Here is an 18,539-nt window from a genome sequence, read left to right as displayed (position 1 = left end):
TACAGAAGACCCAGGTGAAGACAACAGTGGAGGAACAGGCAGACGGTCAGCTGTTCTTCCAGAGACTGTGAAGATTACAGGAAGCCTCTCAGCTCAGGAGAGCCCGGGAAGATGATGTTTCTTTATGCAACTGATGTTGCGTTTTTTTGATTATGACTTTCAAGTCTTCTTCCCATCCTGGCTAATAAAGCTATGTGGGCTGAAAAGGACACGGAGAGAGAAAGTAGGTTTGCTCCAGCTCTCCATAGTAAGCAACCCGGCATTGTGAAACACTGGAGACAGTTGTTCATTAGAAAAACAGAGCGTGGAACTTTTCCCATGGCAGGGAACTCTCCCTAGAAATCATAGAATCATAGAATCATAGAATCATTTCGGTTGGAAAAGACCTTCAAGATCATCGAGTCCAACCATTAACCATGCCCCCTAAACCATGCCCTGGAGAACCCTGTCCACTCGCTTTTTGAATACCTCCAGGGATGGTGACTCAACCACTTCCCTGGGCAGCCCATTCCAATGTTTGACAACCCTCTCAGTAAAAAAATTTTTCCTAATATCTAACCTAAATCTCCCTTGCCTCAACTTGAGGCCATTTCCTCTTGTCCTATCTCCAGACACCTGACAGAAGAGACCAACACCCACCTCACTACAACCCCCTTTCAGGTAGTTGTAGAGAGCAATAAGGTCTCCCCTCAGCCTCCTCTTTTCTAGACTGAACAACCCCAGATCCCTCAGCCGCTCCTCATAAGACTTGTGCTCAAGGCCCCTCACCAACTTGGTTGCCCTTCTCTGGACACGCTCTAGCAGCTCAATGTCTTTCCTTAGTGAGGGGCCCAAAACTGAACACAGTACTCGAGGTGCGGCCTCACCAGTGCCGAGTACAGGGGAACAACCACCTCCCTGTTCCTGCTGGCCACACTGTTCCTGATACAGGCCAGGATGCGATTGGCCTTCTTGGCCACCTGGGCACACTGCTGGCTCATATTCAGCCGGCTGTCAACCAGCACCCCCAGGTCTTTCTCTGCCGGGCAGCTTTCCAGCCACTCTTCCCCAAGCCTGTAGTGCTGCATGGGGTTGCCATGACCGAAGTGCAGGACCCGGCACTTGGCCGTGTTAAACTTCATACGATTGGCCTCAGCCCATCGATCCAGCCTGTCCAGATCTCTTTGTAGAGCCTCCCTACCCTCAAGCAGATCGACCCTGCCTCCCAACTTGGTGTCGTCTGCAAACTTGCTGAGGGTGCACTCAATCCCCTCATCCAAATCATCAATAAAGATATTAAACAGAACAGGGCCCAACACCGAGCCCTGGGGAACACTACTTGTGACCCGCCGCCAACTGGATTTCACCCCATTCACCACTACCCTCTGGGCTCGGCCATCCAGCCAGTTTTTCACCCAGTGAATAGTGCACTTATCCAGGCCACAAGATGCCAGCTTCTCAAGGAGTATGCCACGAGAGACAGTGTCAAAGGCCTTGCTGAAGTCTAGGAAAATAACATCGACAGCCTTTCCCTCATCCACTAGGCGGATCACCTGGTCATAGAAGGAGATCAGGTTGGTCAAGCAGGACCTGCCTTTCGTAAACCCATGCTGACTGGGCCTGATCCCCCTCTTATCCTGGACTTGCCATGTGAGTGCTTTCAAAACAAACCGTTCTATAATCTTTCCCGGTACCGAGGTCAGGCTGACAGGCCTGTAGTTCCCCGGATCCTCCCTCCAACCCTTCTTATAAATGGGAGTCACATTGGCAAACCTCCAGTCCTCTGGGACCTCCCCTGTTGACCAGGAACGCTGATAGATGATAGAGAGTGGCTTGGCAAGGACCTCAGCCAGTTCCCTCAGTGCTCTTGGATGGATCCCATCAGGTCCCATAGATTTGTGAGTGTCCAGATGGCACAGCAGGTCCCTAACTAATTTCTCCTGGATTAAGGGGGGTATGTTATGCTCTTCATCCTTACCTTCCAGCTCATGAGGTGGAGTACCCTGAGGATGACTGGACTCACTATTAAAGACTGAGGCAAAGAAGGCATTAAGTACCTCGGCCTTTTCCTCATCACTGGTTGCTACGTTCCCTTCTGTATCCATTAAAGGATAGATATTCTCCTTGGGATTCTTTTTACTGTTAACATATTTGTAAAAACATTTTTTGTTGTCCCTTATGATAGTGGCCAGATTTAGTTCTAGCTGAGCTTTCGCCTTTCTAATTTTCTCTCTGTATGATCTAACAAGATCCCTGTACTCCTCCCAAGTGGCCCGCCCTTTCCTCCAGAGATGATAAACTCTCCTTTTTTTCTTAAGTCCTAGCAAAAGCTCCCCATTCAGCCAGGCCGGTCGTTTTCCTCGGCGGTTTGACTTGCGGCACACGGGAATAGCCTGGTCCTGAGCCATTAATATTTCCTTTTTAAAGAATGTCCATCCCTCCTGGACCCCTTTGCCCTTCAGGACCATCTCCCAAGGGACTCTCTCAACCAGTGCCTTGAAGAGGCCAAAGTTAGCCCTCCGGAAGTCCATAGTGGTGGTTTTGCTGACCACCTTCTTTGCCTCACCAAGAATTGAAAATTCTACCATTTCATGGTCACTAAGCCCAAGACGGCCTCCAACCATCACACCTCCCACCAGTCCTTCCCTGTTCGTAAACAACAGGTCTAGCAAGGCTCCTCCCCTGGTTGGCTCACCCACCAGCTGTGTCAAGAAGTTATCTTCCACACACTCCAGGAACCTGCTAGATTGTTTACTCACTGCTGTGTTGTATTTCCAGCAGATGTCTGGAAAGTTAAAGTCCCCCACAAGGACAAGGGCACACGATTCTGAGACTACTGTCAGCCGCTTGTAGAATGATTCATCCGTCTCTTCAACCTGGTCAGGTGGTCTATAACAGACTCCCAGCACAATATCTGTCTTATTGGCTTTCCCTCTCATCCTCACCCATAAGCACTCCACCTTGTCATCAGAATCGTGTAGCTCTGAACAGTCAAAACATTCCCTAACATAAAGAGCCACCCCACCACCTCTTCTACCTTGCCTGTCCCTTCTGAAGAGCTTGTAGCCATTCATTGCAGCACTCCAGTCATGGGAGTCATCCCACCATGTTTCCGTGATGGCGACTAAGTCATATCTATCCTGCTGCACAATGGCTTCCAGCTCCTCCTGTTTATTGCCCATGCTGCGTGCGTTGGCATAGATGCATTTGAGCTGGGTCATCGAATCCACCCCTAACATCGGCACACTACCCCCAGGCTCATCTCTGGTGCACCTAGTTTTATCCCTTGCCCCCTTCGAACCTAGTTTAAAGCCCTTTCTATGAGTCCTGCCATCTCATGAGCAAGGATTCTCTTACCCCTTTGAGACAGCTGGACACCATCTGTCGCTAGCAAGCCCGGTGCTGTGTAAGTCTCCCCATGATCAAAAAACCCAAAATTCCACCTATGGCACCAGCCTCTGAGCCACGTATTGACCAGGTGTGTTTTCCTGTTCCTTTCAGTGTATTTCCCTGCCACTGAAGGGATTGAGGAAAACACTACCTGTGCTCCCGATCTTTCTACTAATCGTCCCAGTGCCCTGAAATCCCTTTTGATTGCCTTTGGATTCCTCTCTGCAATCTCATCACTGCCAACCTGCACAACCAGCAATGGGTAATAATCAGAGGTCCGAACCAGACCAGGGAGTTTCCTGGTAATGTCTTTTACCCGGGCCCCAGGGAGGCAGCAGACTTCCCGGTGGGATGGGTCAGGTCTGCATATCGGGCCCTCTGTCCCCCTTAAGAGGGAGTCGCCTACAACAATTACCCTCCTTTTTCTTTTTTCAGAGGATGCGAGAATGCGTGGGGATGCCTGACTGGGCTTAGGCACCTCCCTAGATAGGGCTTCATCTACACCCTGATCTTCACTGTCCTGGTCCTCAAGTTCCAGAGCCCCATACCTGTTGAGTAGGGGCAACTGGGAAGGTGAGGGAGACCGGGAGCGGATTCGCCTGCCTCCCCGAGCAGGGACCTGTATCCATTCCCCTCCATCTCTTAGGTCCCCTCCTGCCTGGTGGCAGGAGGGCAAGGGAACCTCCGATTCTTGCGGAGCCTCCATCTGCTGCCCCTGCCGCAGGGATGGTAGGGTGTGGGCCCACCAATCTATCTCCCTCTCACACTCCCTGATACTCCTCAACCTTTCCACTTCCTCCTTCAGCTCTAACACCAGGCTGAGCATCTGGCTGAGTTCATCATAAAAAACCCAACATCATCCGGCTCCTGCCTTTCCCCTCTTCTGACTAAATATAAAATATTCTTCACATGCCTCGTTCCACTGGGATTCTGCAGCGGTTTGAGCATTGCTGGCTTTTTTCACTGCCATATTTCAACATATGCCCCTTATGACAGACAGCAATGTGCCTTTCATCAGTTTTAGCTCTTGGGTTGATTTTGCCTACCGAGGAAGAATAAGCTGTAAACATCCCTCGGACAGGGGCACTGAAGCCTGAGACGAGTTTGGGGAATTACAGGATTACAAAATAGCATGAATTTTAGTGACAGTGCAAGGTATCCATTTAATGACAACTTCAAGTTCCAGCAGTTCCAGTAAGGAAGTTTTACAACAACATTAAATCTGGGATAAAAATGGATTATTGGCAGTTGCAAAGTTTTGGGGAAAAGGTTTGTTCTTGTTCTGAATAAAACAAATGGTTTTCAATTTTTCTGGGAAATGAGGATTTGAACAAAAATGTTGGTTTGGTTGACTGCATGGTTGGATTTGCTCTCAAAACTTTGTAGCATTTTAAAAATAGAATGAAATGTCATTTAGAAATGGAAATTATTTCAACTCAAAGTGTCAAAAAGCTTAATTTTGAAATGCTTTGAATTTTCTTCTAATAGAAATTCAGCATCCATACTATAAGGAAGTGACCAGCCTTGGGCTGGGGCACGTCTGAGATGGCTAATTTTGAATCTTTAACTTAAAATCGCTCATCTGGGTGGAGGAGTGCATGACCCATGACCAGCGATGTCTGAGGGAGGGTGAGCTGGTCCTGGGTACCAGGTAGGCTGCAAGGCAAATTAACTTATTATACCAGAGGCTCGTCAGCTTATTTTGCTGCCTTTGAACACCACAAAATTCCTACTTGTTAGTCACTATTTATACAGTTGCACACAGATTCCTTCTTAAGCATTCACATATTTTATGAAGTTAGAAAAGACTTTTAAGATGCAAAACCCCTGATGTTTTTAATGAGCTTAACAATAAACAGGCAGAGACTAAAGCATGCATAGTCCTCGGGTCAAACCCGCACCGAATTTCCACTGGCCTCAGCACAGAGTTGCTTCAAGCCCAGGCTTTCACTTCCAAATCACGCTGGGCTGGTGAAAACAGAGTTTTTACTGATGCTTCACACATAAACGAAGAATTTTGGAGCACTGAGGGTCGCTCAGAGCTTGCAAACAGCTCATCGGCGTGTGCTGGGTGCTGCTTTGGTTTATTTTATGCAGAGGAACTCTTTTGTTTGATGTGTCCTGCTGGCGACCAGTGTGGCGCGGTGCAGAACTGGCAGCAGAAAACTTTCTTCACATGCCTTTACATTTAACTGAGGCAGCTTAATTGTTACTCAATGAAAGCACAAATCTGCAGCAGAGGCATCGCACCCGCTCCAGGGAGAGGAGCTCAGATTAAAGAGCTGGCAGGGAAAGACCCTTATGCAAGGGCAGAAAGATCATTCAGAAATATTCATAAAACACAGGACAAATCTTTAAAAATTTATTAAAAACAAAGTTTGAATGTTAATTCCCCCTCACACATCACCCGTGAAAGAGATTCTACAGATGAGGAAATGAAACCACAAAGCCAGTAAGTGATTTGCCCGAGGCCTCAGCTGTAAATCAGGCTCTGAACTTGAGATCAGCTCTTCCTGCTCCCTCCATCACCTCTCCTGACTCTGTCGCCTCTCCGTGATAAGGCAAAGGGCTGAGCTTGTGCCCGTGTTCCCCCAAGTACCACCTGGGAGCGATGCTCATCGAGGTTTCAGACCTCAGTTCTACAGCGAGAGATAAACCCTGCAGCTACAGGGGGAGCACCAAGGAGCAGCTGTGATCTTGTTACTTCTCCCAAATGTTATCATGCTGAGATGAAATGACTTGCCTTCTCCAGCTTGTGAGTGTTTTCATGGCCTTATCAATGAAAACACACCTGAATTTAGTTTGGTAGGGTATTCTGTGTAATTAGTGGGAAAAATGATTGGTGTCAGCAGTTTTGTGCTGGAAAAGAGTTTTCAAGTCTCTTTTTAGAGTCTTTCAGATTTTGGCCAACTGTTTTGTGATTTCTAACTCGGGTGGCCCAAGTCCTACAAGTGCAACCATGAGGCCACCAATGGACTGGGAGCCCCAGTCCTCCTCCCGGAGACAAAGCCAACTATCTCAATTCTCTTTTGCAAGTTGGTAGAGCCTTGGCCCCAGCCCTGGTGAGCAGCTGGGCTCCCCAAAACCGCCTGGGCACCGGGGCTGGGTCACCATCCCCACACAGTGCTGTGCCACACAGCGCAGATGTGCCTGCGGAGCCTCGCACCAGATATGCTTCCTCCCATGGGACTCTCCAGATAACTAGCTTGTGTATTAAAAGTTGTTTACCCCATGCTTAAAGCAGGATGCTTGCCTTATCTGCAAGCAGCGTAAATTCCCCCCAGTGCCTCCACGCCGTCATTCCTGGCCTGCTCCTGACTCCTGAGCTTGCTCAGCGCTGGTGGTGGCTCTGCATTATCTCCTGTCTGCAGCGCAGACAGACCCTGCCTGGAGCAGCCTCCAGGCTCTGCAATACCAAGACCAATGTCTTCAAAGACTGAAAATTACTCTGTAATTTGAATCTTTAACAACACATGGAAAAATCTACAGGAACTGGCCTGTATCATGTCTCCAAATGGCTTCATAAATATAACACTGAGGAATTTGGATACTCTTGTGTGTGTCCGTGATAGATGTCTGTATTCTAAGAAATGTATTTTCTGCTTTTCCTTATCTCTGCAAAGCAGCTCAGATCCACCGTGCAGCTCCTTTTCCTGTCCCTTCCTTACCTTCAACCCCTGTCCCACGTCACCAGTGACTGTGTCTGCACCAGAGGGCAGGGTTTAGCCCCTGTCACTAGTTCCTGAGCCAGCGGGCTCCAGTGGCTCCTCCTGGGCCACCGCTATTGTTGTCAAACCCCCATTCCCATCTGCCTGAGACGCAGAAGCCGCATGCAGAAAGTTCAGATACAAAAAAGCTCAATGGAATGTATTTATCTGAAAACAATAGTGTGTCTGGATGGAAAATCAGTGTTTTACACCAATCATGTGGTTGTTATTAATGTTTTCCAAAACACCCAGAGGTACCTTATGTGTTAAGAAAGAGTGGCCTGTACTATTTTGCTTAAAAAGCAAAATGTGCATCTCTGCACCTAAAAATGCTCTTGTATTTCAGCCCTGTATTGACGCCCAGATGGCTGCCAGAGGAATTTCTCGTTCCCCCAGATCTGCAGTCATGGGGCTTGATTTCAGCCCAAGATGCTGCAGCAAATATTTATGCTTGTGTTTCAACACTTCTTTTCCATTCCCTTCCTTAAAGCAGGAGAGTGTCCTGGAAGTGCGGCTCGAGCCTGAACTGTGGCCCTTGCAGCCCTGCTCTGCTTTCTGCTGCCGTGCATGGGCTGAGATGCAATCTCCAGAGCCGGGTGCAAGCGTGCCGAAGGCAGTGCCGCGGCAGTGCCGGGGGTACGCCAGGGGTACGCCGGTGGGGAGGATGCTCACGGGGCGGTACCGTGGGCTCCAGCCGGGTCTTACACCCCGTGCTTTAACCAGGCAAAGGAGCAAACCCAGCAGAGAGCTGCAACGAGGAGGAATTGTTTAGAGAGGCTCCGGCAGCAAAGGCCGAGCTGGAGAGTTCATTTCCTTGGCCGTAGTGCTGCTGCAGCCCCAGAAACCCAAGATCCACTGATAGCCATTGAGCAAGGATTTCCATTTTTGGTGTGAGCTCAGACTTAAAATAGACAGTCTTGAGCGAGGAAGAAACTCTGTTGACAGAACATAGGGAACATTCCTCTAGTGTACTTTTGCAAAGGACTATCTCTGTCTTTAATCTCCGCGCCGTTTCCTGCAGGTCTCCCGGGCCCAGCTTCCCTCTCATTGTTAGTGGCACTTTTGGAAATGACCTCAGGCAGTTTGCAGTGACTGGCGACCCACGGTCAGAATGACTAACCCAGTCTGTCTCCATCCCTTGGACATGTCCCATTGACTAAATAAATGACAGGCACTGACATGTGAATAGAAACAAAAACAGCCTGACAAGTGAAATCTTAACTCTTTGGAGCAAAGAAGCGTCTGGCTGCGTGTGTGTTCAGCCTGCCAGTGGAGCAGAGGGGAATCGCTGCAAACAGTCCTGTCGACGGTAAAAATACAGCAAGCCTCCCCGAGCCACTCAGGACACATGCAGATTGGGTAGACAAACACCTCCAATATTATTTTTAATTGTTTGAAATTGTTTTCTGAAGCTTTTTATCTCAGCACATCTTTAATTAAAAGTGCGGCTCTGTATTTATATGGCCATTTGTGTGTCTGGGTTCAGCATGAATAATTACTGAACGTTACAAGCAAGGGTTAACGACGAGAGTGCCTGTCGCAGGATCGAGGCCCTATATTGTACCCATAACAGCGGCTCTATAACTCACCATGGGTGAGACTATAGGTGCTTCCCTGCAACTCGCCATAGGTGAGCCTATACGTGCTTCCCGACATTCCTGGTCAGACAGGTGATCCTGATTCCCCCAAGCCTGTATGGAGCCCGCCAGCATCCACTGAAATCAGCTTTAGGGGGATGTAAGCTGTAAGGGGGATGTATGTATTTATGCCTCTCCTAAAGGCCACCGGCACTGGGTGCTGTCAAACTTCAAGGACTGAATTTCTCATGTGAGTCCCTGCTAACACATTTTGCCAAGCTCCCTCCAGCCCCCACTGCAGCTAAGTGACACCAGAGTTTGAGAACATGCCACGCCATCACAGCATGATATATCTTTTTTAGGGCCCAGACTAGCTGCCTTTGAAATCTAACAATAGTTTTACCAATAAGAATAGAATTAGTGTTAATAAGCTACATTTGTGGATTTTTTTTGGTTGGAAAAGTAGGAAAGTATTCTCTTTAATATAATCAAAATATATTTTAAGTGTTGTAATTACAATAATTAATAATGCTGCTTAGCAGTTATTAGCACTTGGTGCATTGTTGGGATGTCTGCATTAGCTAAGGTTTAATAATGAGGTTCATATAAATCCAGAAGAAGAAAATAATGATATGGGGAGTGGTTGTAGTGCTGTGGTCTGATGGCTTCTTGCTTTAATGTACATAACAAATAGTTCCCTCTGGCTGTCAGCATTTGTGGATAAGGCCATTAAAAAGGAGAGGGAAAAAAAAAAAGGAGGAAACCTCAGCTAATAAAAATGCCACCCTTGCTTTACGACTCTGAGAGAAACGTTTGTTGTTTGGCTAATGACGATATTAATAACTTGTGTTGGGTTGGTTGATGTCATTCTTTCGTCCTGCGCATTTAACATTTGCATCGAGGGTATGGGGCCCATGGGCCCATGTTTGGCAGTGTGCTGGTCCTCGGTGTGAGGCACTGGCGATTTGGTGGGTCATTGTCACAAACGCTGACCAGTGTCACAGCGAGGGGATGCAGGAGCAGGGGTAGCAGCCCCAGCTGGAGGTGGCTTTGGGAGGTGTTGGCAGGTCTTGCAGCTGAGGTGAAAATGATGTCCTAACCTGCCTTTGGGGGTTATTTTTTTTAATGCAACACAATTTATTGCCTTTCCTCCTAAATGACTCTTGTCTTTAGCTGTTGTTAACCAGCTGCAGTCCCCTACCACAGGGCTGGATGAAGCTCAATGAAGAGAGAGCCGATCCCATGAAAAGTGGGACAAGAATTGCTGGGACTCGGTTCCTGCAGATCTGGTGCCTGAGCTCTCGGCCGAGCTCCTCTACACTCACACGCACTCGTCTCTCTCTCTCGTTGCTTTTTTGGTCTCGGTTCACCACATCTGATCACCGTGCATTAATCATTATTCACTCACTAGCTGAATAAAAAGAGGCTGAGAGCTAAAACCCACTCACCTTATATAAAATTTGTTTTCTATCAGACATTGTCACCAGGTATCTGCTCCAGTCAGTACTCCATCCTCTCGTTCTCATCCCAAATGATGCTGGAATAGCCTGACGGGCCACGGGAAGCCTTCTGCGGTTTCCAGACAGCAGGACAGTTTTGCATCCCTGTGCCAGGTCAGCTCTAGCACAGGCTGGACTTTGGGTAGGGTGGGTAAGAGCCAGCGTGCAGGGTCAGGCTGTGCGGTCAGGCATGGTCCCAGGTAATCGCCCATGTAAGAAGGTAAATAAATGGTCAGATTTTGGCTGGGACCTGTCCACTGAAGGTGATAGGAGCTATGCCAGTTTACACCCTCCGAGGGCTTGGCTGCTAGAGATGGCTGGCACCAAAATACCGGTGAAAGAGTTTAGTGTCGTGAACGCATGCCGAACTACGGAAAACCCCAGTCGTAGCTCCAAAAGGATGATAAGGGGTCTGCAGAGGAGACCTGCACCTCCAGAGCTGCCTGACTCAGTAGGTGTTTCAGCCAGGCACAGACCAATGGGTCTGTGCCCACGTGTGGCCGTGCTGGTGGCTGGGACGGCTGCCCAGTGGGGAGGTATGCTGCTGGCACCCACGGTGCCTTAGGGAAGAAGCTGCTGCTTCTGATCATCTCGCAACAGCCTGAGATGTTGGAGCCAGCAGTTTCCTGGACAGAGACGGCTTCTCAGCACAGTTTAAGGTACAGCAGGACCGACCCTGTGGGGTGCCTGCTCAGAGAGGGGTTTTCTCTTTCCATGGTGTGGCAATGGGACAGAGAAGATCCCCTGGAGACCCAAGTGGCTTCCAGCCACCGTCTCCTTTCTCAGCAAAGCCTGCTCCATGGGCTGGGTGCCTAAGAAGCAACTGTGCTACTGCTCGGTCAAACTGTATACTTCTGTGTCCTGGTGTATGTTTCAGATTTGCTCTCAGTAACACCCAGCAGTGCCAATGACTTTGGGGTCAGCTCCTTTCCTCCGTAATCCTACTTTCTATTTTCACATACTTCTGCATGAGCAAGCCCTGGAGATCCTGCAGCCAGCTGCCAGCAGAGGTACTCAAAATACAATTTCAACACAGAGAGAGATGTAGTTTTGGTACTTTAGCAATGATTGCCCCTGGCTACCTTTGGTCCAGGCTCAAAACAGAGAAGACAATATTCTCTTTTTCCCATAATGATTTTCATATCCCCATTTTGAGGTTGCAAGAAATTTGGGGAAGCATCAGACCAGTGTGTGCTGGTCCTACAGACGTGTACCGGGACTGGCTTTTGAAGCCTGGCTTTTTTTTTTTTTGCCCCTGCTGCATTCAGCCTCTCCAGCCAATGACTCAGTCACTATTTCTATTCTCTTCCCACTTCTGTTCCTGCTTCTCTATAAAGTTTTGGTCAGTGGCAGCAGCTTTTGCTAATGTCTTGTGGCTGCTTCTCTCTGAGTTATTATTGGAGATGCCTACGAAATAACAGTGCTGCTCTTTAAGACACTACTGTACCACTGCAGAAAATATTTACCAAAGATGTGGTAAGCAGCTCTTTACTGGAGTGACTGGCGTCTGCTCTGAAGCAGACCAGACGCCAGTCACTTCAGCAAAGAGCTGCTGCAACAGAACAAATTGCCCAGGGCAGCAGATCTTGGGAAGGGAGAAAAGCCAGCAGCCCAGTCTGTCTGTCTTTGTGTTTTCTAAGGGAGAAAAATTATCTTTTTACAAGCCTGCCCTAGTTGGCTCTGACCAGCTCTTCCCAGAAAATACCGTCGTAAATAGAAGGGCAAACTATTGCATAAATGGACAGGTTGCCATTTATATCTGACCTTTCTCAGATCTGCTTTGATGTCTTTGTCAACCTATGCTTCCTTCTCATCCAGCCCCACCGTGTTTTTAGCTCCTGCTTCTAGGAGAGCACCACTGGACAAAACAAACCTCAATTAAAATCCATTTTTGACATATACGTATACTCCCTCTGCTCTCTGGACCAGCTCCAAAGAGAATAAACCTTTTTTTAATCCCGCCCTCCCAGGGATCTTCCAGGTTTGTGTTTGCAAATTGTATGGGTAAATATGGATAGGGGTAGATTTTTTTTTTTTTTTAAAGACACTGGGCTTGGCATATTACGCAGTTTGTTGCTAGATCAGCATGGTGGCAGCATGCAGTGCTGGACTGTTTTTCTTACTCAGATAGACCCTTTCCAGCTCAAAAATGACAATTCACCGAAGCCAAGCCAAAAAAAAGTAAAGGGCAGTTTCAGAACTGGGTGTTATCTGCCTGGAAAAGGCTCCAGAAAGGCAGACTGTCTCCACAAGCTGCTGAATAAATGCTGATAAAAAGGACAAACTCCTGTGTGTTTGTTATGGGTGGTGTGGTTTTTAGATGTATCCTCTGGTGGACACGGGCAGTTGTAATTCCCTTCCTATTTGAACAGAGCATCTGTTTTATGTGATATTACTTGACTCCTATAGCCAGACCAGGATAGGAGGAGTTTAATGGCTGGCCCTGCTGTTCTGCCTGCAACCAGGGAAGTAAAGAATGAGGCTGAGGTAGATGCTAGGAGTTTCTGTGGGCCTAGAAATCCCCGAAGTGCTCTCACGCAGACAGATGGCTGGACTCAGCACGTCCATCTCTCTCCTGCAGGAATCTCGGAGGCTGCACCACCCTTGGCCTGGCTGAATGTGACTTCTCCTCCCCATCCACTTCTCCATCTTGCACTTGTATGTCCTCGTGCGCGTCCTGGGAGCCGATCGCTGTGCTCACACTGCTGCGGGATCCATTGGAGGGCGGTCGCTCATAATTGACCACGAGGTAGGATGTCCTTCTGGATAAAGCACTAGATTAAGGCTCAGGAGTCAATGTCTTTATCCTCTCCACCCACATGCCTCATTTTATTAGATCGCCAGTTCAAAAGGTCATAGAAAATCACTGTTGATGGCATCAGAAAAGACACAGAAAGGTTTGATAGCAGGTAGATCTTCCCCTGGATCAGCAGCTTCATTCCAGAGCACAGAGGAGTAATGATGATGCCTGTCATTCACTCCTGTACTGCACTGGTGGTCAGGAGATCCTGCAGCTGTCTAGTGAATCTGTAAAGTGGAGGTAAGGCCACAAGATCCTGGTGCTTTGAGGAATTGTAGCTTTGCTTTCCAACCCCAAGAAGTCCTCAGAAAGCCACGTTCGGATGAGCAGTAGCCTAGCCCCCTCCATCTTCCCTACAGCACTCATTGGGTACGTACAGCAGTTTAGGAACTTCTGCCCTCGGTCATCCTGGACAGAAGCACAGGGTCAGAGCAGTTTTGGGGCATGGCAGCTGGGGACCCTCCTCCGAGGACAGTCCTGTCCCCACAGGCCATTTGGCCTCTCCTGGATGCTGACACCAGGGGCCAAACTGGAACTATATCAGCTCTGTTTCACTGAGCATCCAACCAACAAAACCAACTTGTACCTACTGGGCACAGGACTGGCGAGCCCACTGAAACCTGGGAGTGGTGTTTGCTTGGCTGATACCAACCTCCTGAGCGAGCAGCAGTTCGCAGCAGTTCTCGGTCTGAATCCAGTGTGCTCAGCTGTGGAAAAATGGAAAAGAAAGGAATAGTTTTGGGCAGGGGCTCCCCAGCTGGTGGGTGCACATGGCTGCTTGCAGGTGCTCTGCAAGCAGTGGAGACCCAGGGCAGCTCCTGTGTCCCAGCACAGTCCTCTTCAGGCGGAGAAGGTTTCCAGTCCTGGACTTTCACATGAGCTCTGTTCCCTTCTTTAGCACAGATAGTCCCCATTACCTTGGGCAAATTGCTTTCCCCTGGACCAGCAAAGGTAATTAGACCTCTGTGTCCCACCGGACTCCATGGGAGCTGGTCACTGACATGTCTCTGAGGGTCCTTCCCACTGCAAGCCCTCCGGATGAATAAAAGGGGACGTTAACAGCAGTTCCTTGCCTCCCCAGAGTGTTGTAAGAAAAAAATACAGCACGGGGAAATTAACAGTGCTTGCATGGGATCAAGAGGGAGAGCGTAAGGAGGTGGTACAAAGTCCGGAGGTTTGATAGCTGGGTTTGATTAGGCAGTGGAACTGGCTGATAAATCAGATCTCGTTCAATTTGAGAATCTGCCTGGCTGGCCAGAGGACGGGCTCGCACTGGAGGTGGTGGCGTGCATTGGTGATGCTGCCCGCGCTCAGGAAATGTATTGGCTGCTGGAGGAGGAATAAAAGTTATTGACATGAAATTTGCTGAACCTCAGAAGAAGTTTGACTTGGGTTCAGTTCAAGCCTAACGGCTTCTCCTTTTTCCTTGGCCAGTCTGCGACTGCCTGGTTGGACCTGCCACACGCCTGAGACGCAGCCACGCGCAGGTGGCCGGCAAAAAGCCGGATGGGCTGCCGGCAGCACACACTCACCGATCACCTTCCCCATAATGCTGGCGAAGGGAAGCCTCGGCATGCTTTGTGGAGCTCTTCATCCTTTTCAATGTATGGGTAGCTCTGCTTTGCTGAGGTTATGCTGGATTTTTTGAAGGTGTCTGTTTGAGGCTTCTCGGAGAGGAGTGGTCTTCTCGGCCGGGATTTTCAGCACTGTTGGGAAAGATAGGAGACGATGCTCTTCCCGCTTCATGTTTCACCATGTGACCTATGACTGACGCAAGAGCCAAGGTGTTCCTTTGGCTTGTTCTCTCATTGGAAAAATTGCAGTTTAGCCTAAAGGAAACAGCAGATGCAAATGGTTTGGAAATTGTAAGAGGTCTGTGTTCATTGCTGTGATATTTGCTGCTGTTTCTTCTCTGTGGATTGGATCCCATGGGAAGCTGCGCCCTGCAGCTCTTTCTGCTTCAGCATCCTTTGCCGTCACCGAGGCCGGCAGCGAGTGACTTCAGGCTGCGAAGCCACCGCCGGTCCAGCCCGGCCAGCTTGTCCCTGGGAGCGAGACGCACCTTCTGCAATACTCCCCAAAATTTCTCTTTTCACTTCTCACTGCCTGGAACATTTAATAACGAAACTTCATAGCAACAATACATTTCTAGCTGTTGTGTATTTTTCAAATGGAGAAAGTGCGTGACTATTCATCTCTGGCTGAATGTGAAATGACACCACATGGCAGTGGGACTGAACAAGGTCCCTCCGGCTATGTTCGGGGAGAGGGGCAGCTCGAGAGAGATGGAAATACAGCTTTTATTAAGGGGAAAAAAACCACCTTTCTCTGCTGTGGAGGCTGGCATTAGGTTTGGATGAAGGCAGCCTTTCTGTCCTACAAAACCTGAGACACCAGTGCTTTCCTTGGATTGCAGCAGGACTGTATTGGAATGGCTCGAGTTTGTTTTCCTACAAAATGAAAGCAGCAGCACAGGGGATAATCCTGTCCTCATGGCACTGGCCTGACCTGTGGTTCAATCCCTGTTTGTCCTGACCCGAAACAGGGAACTGAACCTAATATCCCATATCTCAGATGGGTGCTCTCGTCTCCAGCGTTAAAGTCGGACTCTTTCTCCCTGAATAACTGCTTAATTATTTGTACAAATTGGCCCAGCTCCACCCAGGAGAGATTTAAAGAAATAGGGCTGCAATCACCTGTAGAGCCAGGTCTTCTCCTGGGATGCGAGAGTCCATGTCCCTGTTCCAAGCAAGGGGCCTCTCCTGGGGTGGGGACCACCATGGATGGGTGCCATCACCCACCGTTGACGACCTGCTGGGAGATGATTTTACCTCTGTGGGTTTGACTAGAAATCCAGGCTTGAGCACAGGCAACTTTTCCAAGCAGCACTTCATGGAATCTGGTAGTTTGCTACCAAAAAAAAAAAACCAAACCAGTTTTGGTTTTGCCGAACTGACATTTTCTGACACAAGAAAACATGTTGTCAAAAAACTTCCCAACCGCTCTGCTGGGAATATGCTCTTTGCCATCAGTCCCCAAGGCTGGAACGCTGGGGTGTTGAAATGTTACTACAGCCCTGGAAACTGTGAGTCAGCTTGTCCCCACCCACAGCAGATACTCGTGGGAAGGGCCTTGAAAAGCCTGGAAACTCAGCAGCTCTTGCCATATGGAGTTTCCATTAACCCATTAACATTAATTTCAGGTCTGGTGAAATGTGGTATTTGGCAAATTTCTGTCAGATTTTGTCCCTTTTTCCCCCCGTCCCCTTCCTGATTGTGATAAATTTTGGAGGATATTTAATTTCAACTCATCCCTAAGCCATTTGGCTGCCGTGGCCCCCAATCACCCCCCAAGCCCTGTGGGACTGGCTGGACCTGGGCAGCGAATGCAGCACCCACCGCGGTGCCACTGGATCCGGTGGGGATTTGGATGGGGTCACTGGATGGCAAAACTTTCATCCCACTTGGAGGAAAGGTGCCGGTGCAAACTTCACCAGTGCAAAACCCTCCCAGCTGTATCGCTGTGCTGGGATATAAATGCATTGACTTGGGCATCTCCTGGCAGGGAAGAGGGTCGTGCAGCGATGTCCCAGCTTCACCAGGAAAAGACATGCGGCTGCTCTGCTCCCCGTGGGGATGCTGGCAAAAGCCGCATGGGTGCCTGCCGTCCCTGCCAGCAGCTGGGCAGCCTGTCTGCCCACACTGGCGGTGGCCGCGGTGCATCGTCACACACAGCAGGGTTGCCTTGAGTGGGTCGGGGTCTGGGTGCGATGCTGCCGTGTGCATGCATGCTCTGTGCACAAGCCCTGCTGCAGTGGGACATGCAAACCCACTTTTGGGGCGCGAGGTCGGCGGGATGTGAGCTGTGCTTCCCGCAGGCGAATCCACCGTGCTGAAGCTAAGCCCTGTTTTCAGAGCAGTTTGTGCAAACCACTGACCTCAGGCTATCTCAGAGCCATCTGCAAACTGCATTTATTGCCGACTGGAAAACACGTGAAGGTAGCAAATCCCAGGTCTTAACTCAGCATACGGTGATATGAAACAACCCGTGCGTTCCCCTGAAGCATGCCCTCGCGTATGTCCCAGGAGCGGTGGCAAAGGGCGGGTACAACTTGAGCCCAGAGGAGCCCGGATGGGCTTTGCCGTGGCTGCAGCTCGCCCGGGACGGTGGCACGTGCCGAGGTGGTGGGGTGAGATCACATCCTCTGCATGAAGAGTTTCAAGATGCCCAGGTCTGGGAGCATGGAGTCCAGCAGTTGTGAAATTCTCCATACAGGAAAATTCTTCAGGCTTTTTTTTTGTTTGTTTTAACTTTGGATTTATCAAAATGCCTTGTTCTGATTTTAGCTTTTTCCATTTTGAAGACAGTCCAAAGTCCTATCACAGTGTGTTACCGCACAGAGTATAACATTTGCAAGAGTGAAATGAAAAGTCGGTTTGAACTGGAAAATCACAGCAATGTCATTAAAACAAAGGAAACGGGACATTCTGATGTTGTCAAAACTTTTTTTCTCTGGTTCCTTTCAAAATCAGCTTCCAGCAAAACCAGCCTGATTTTATGAGGCATTTTAGTTTTTGGCAGAGCCCCTCGCTCTGCCGCAGCAGTTTTGTCATGGTTTCTCTGGCCGGGCTCGTGCGCTCTGTGCCCCCATTCCTGGGCGGTGAAACGGGTGTGCAGTGTGTCCCCCAGCCTTCACCGCCCCTTGGCATTGAGTCAACGGGGTCCCCGTCTCAACCCCATTTCCCGGGCATTAAAATAGTCTACCATTTGGGCTGTTAAAACATTACTTAAATGGCAGTTATTAATTTTGTGTTTTACCTCTGCATCTTTCTCTTTGACTGGAAATGTATGAAATACTAGAGAGAAAAAAAAGCAGAAAGTGATGAGATTATTTTTCCTTACTGAAAGCCCTGAGCGTGGCGGTCCGTGCCTGCAGGTTTGGGGTCTGCTGATGCCTTTGACCGTGCTGGCATGGATGCAACGGCAGCTCTGGCCCCTCTCCCCCCACCCCGGCTGCAGTTTGGCTTTGGGAAGACGTTGGTGCTGGTGCCTTCCTGCCACCCACGGTCCTCCTGGGCCCAAGAGGATTTGGCTTTATATAGTACCTGGGAGATCCACGTCAGATAAGACTGGCAGGTTTTCAAAAGCTTCTCTCCAGCTTTTGTGCCAAGACCTATAGGATGCGTTCCAGAGCATCTCCCAGGAATGTTTGTTATTATGACAGGCAAAAAAAAAAGGGGGGGGTGGGAAATGGCAGTGAAAGAGCACATTGCTGTTAATTACTAGAAATCCTTTAATAACCAACATTACTATAAATTATATGTGCATTATGACAAGTACAATTGAGTGCTCTGTTTTTCTTGCCCACGTTAGAGCACAGAACAATGTACTCTTGTTGCAAGAGCTGAAATGGATGGCACTCTGGGTGAAATCAGGACTTCTCCATCGCATACCTGTGCCCGCAGAGATGGTCAGCCGCCCCGGGCCCCATGAAAGCTCCATTGTTCTTCGTGCCATATTGCACACACCATGATTATAAAGTGTTGGATAAGCAGTAAGATGTTGCTTGCTGAAATAATAACCTATC

The 18,539-nt window shown here is 49.0% G+C and overlaps 1 long non-coding RNA gene across 1 annotated transcript in view; it reads left to right on the top strand.

Annotated features, from left to right (window-relative positions):
• Positions 1–18,181, top strand: part of LOC128151402 (uncharacterized) — a 150,014-nt gene extending 131,833 nt beyond the window's left edge. The window contains exon 3 of the long non-coding RNA XR_008238365.1: positions 12,734–18,181. This is a non-coding gene — a long non-coding RNA (uncharacterized LOC128151402). The remainder of the gene's footprint in view (positions 1–12,733) is intronic.
• The last annotated feature ends 358 nt before the right edge of the window (positions 18,182–18,539 follow it).

Source organism: Harpia harpyja, chromosome 14, assembly GCF_026419915.1.
Source record: "Harpia harpyja isolate bHarHar1 chromosome 14, bHarHar1 primary haplotype, whole genome shotgun sequence".
Classification (NCBI taxonomy): Eukaryota; Metazoa; Chordata; class Aves; order Accipitriformes; family Accipitridae; genus Harpia; species Harpia harpyja.
The sequence above is the reverse complement of the archived record's forward strand: the minus strand, read 5'-3'. Positions and strand labels throughout refer to the sequence as shown.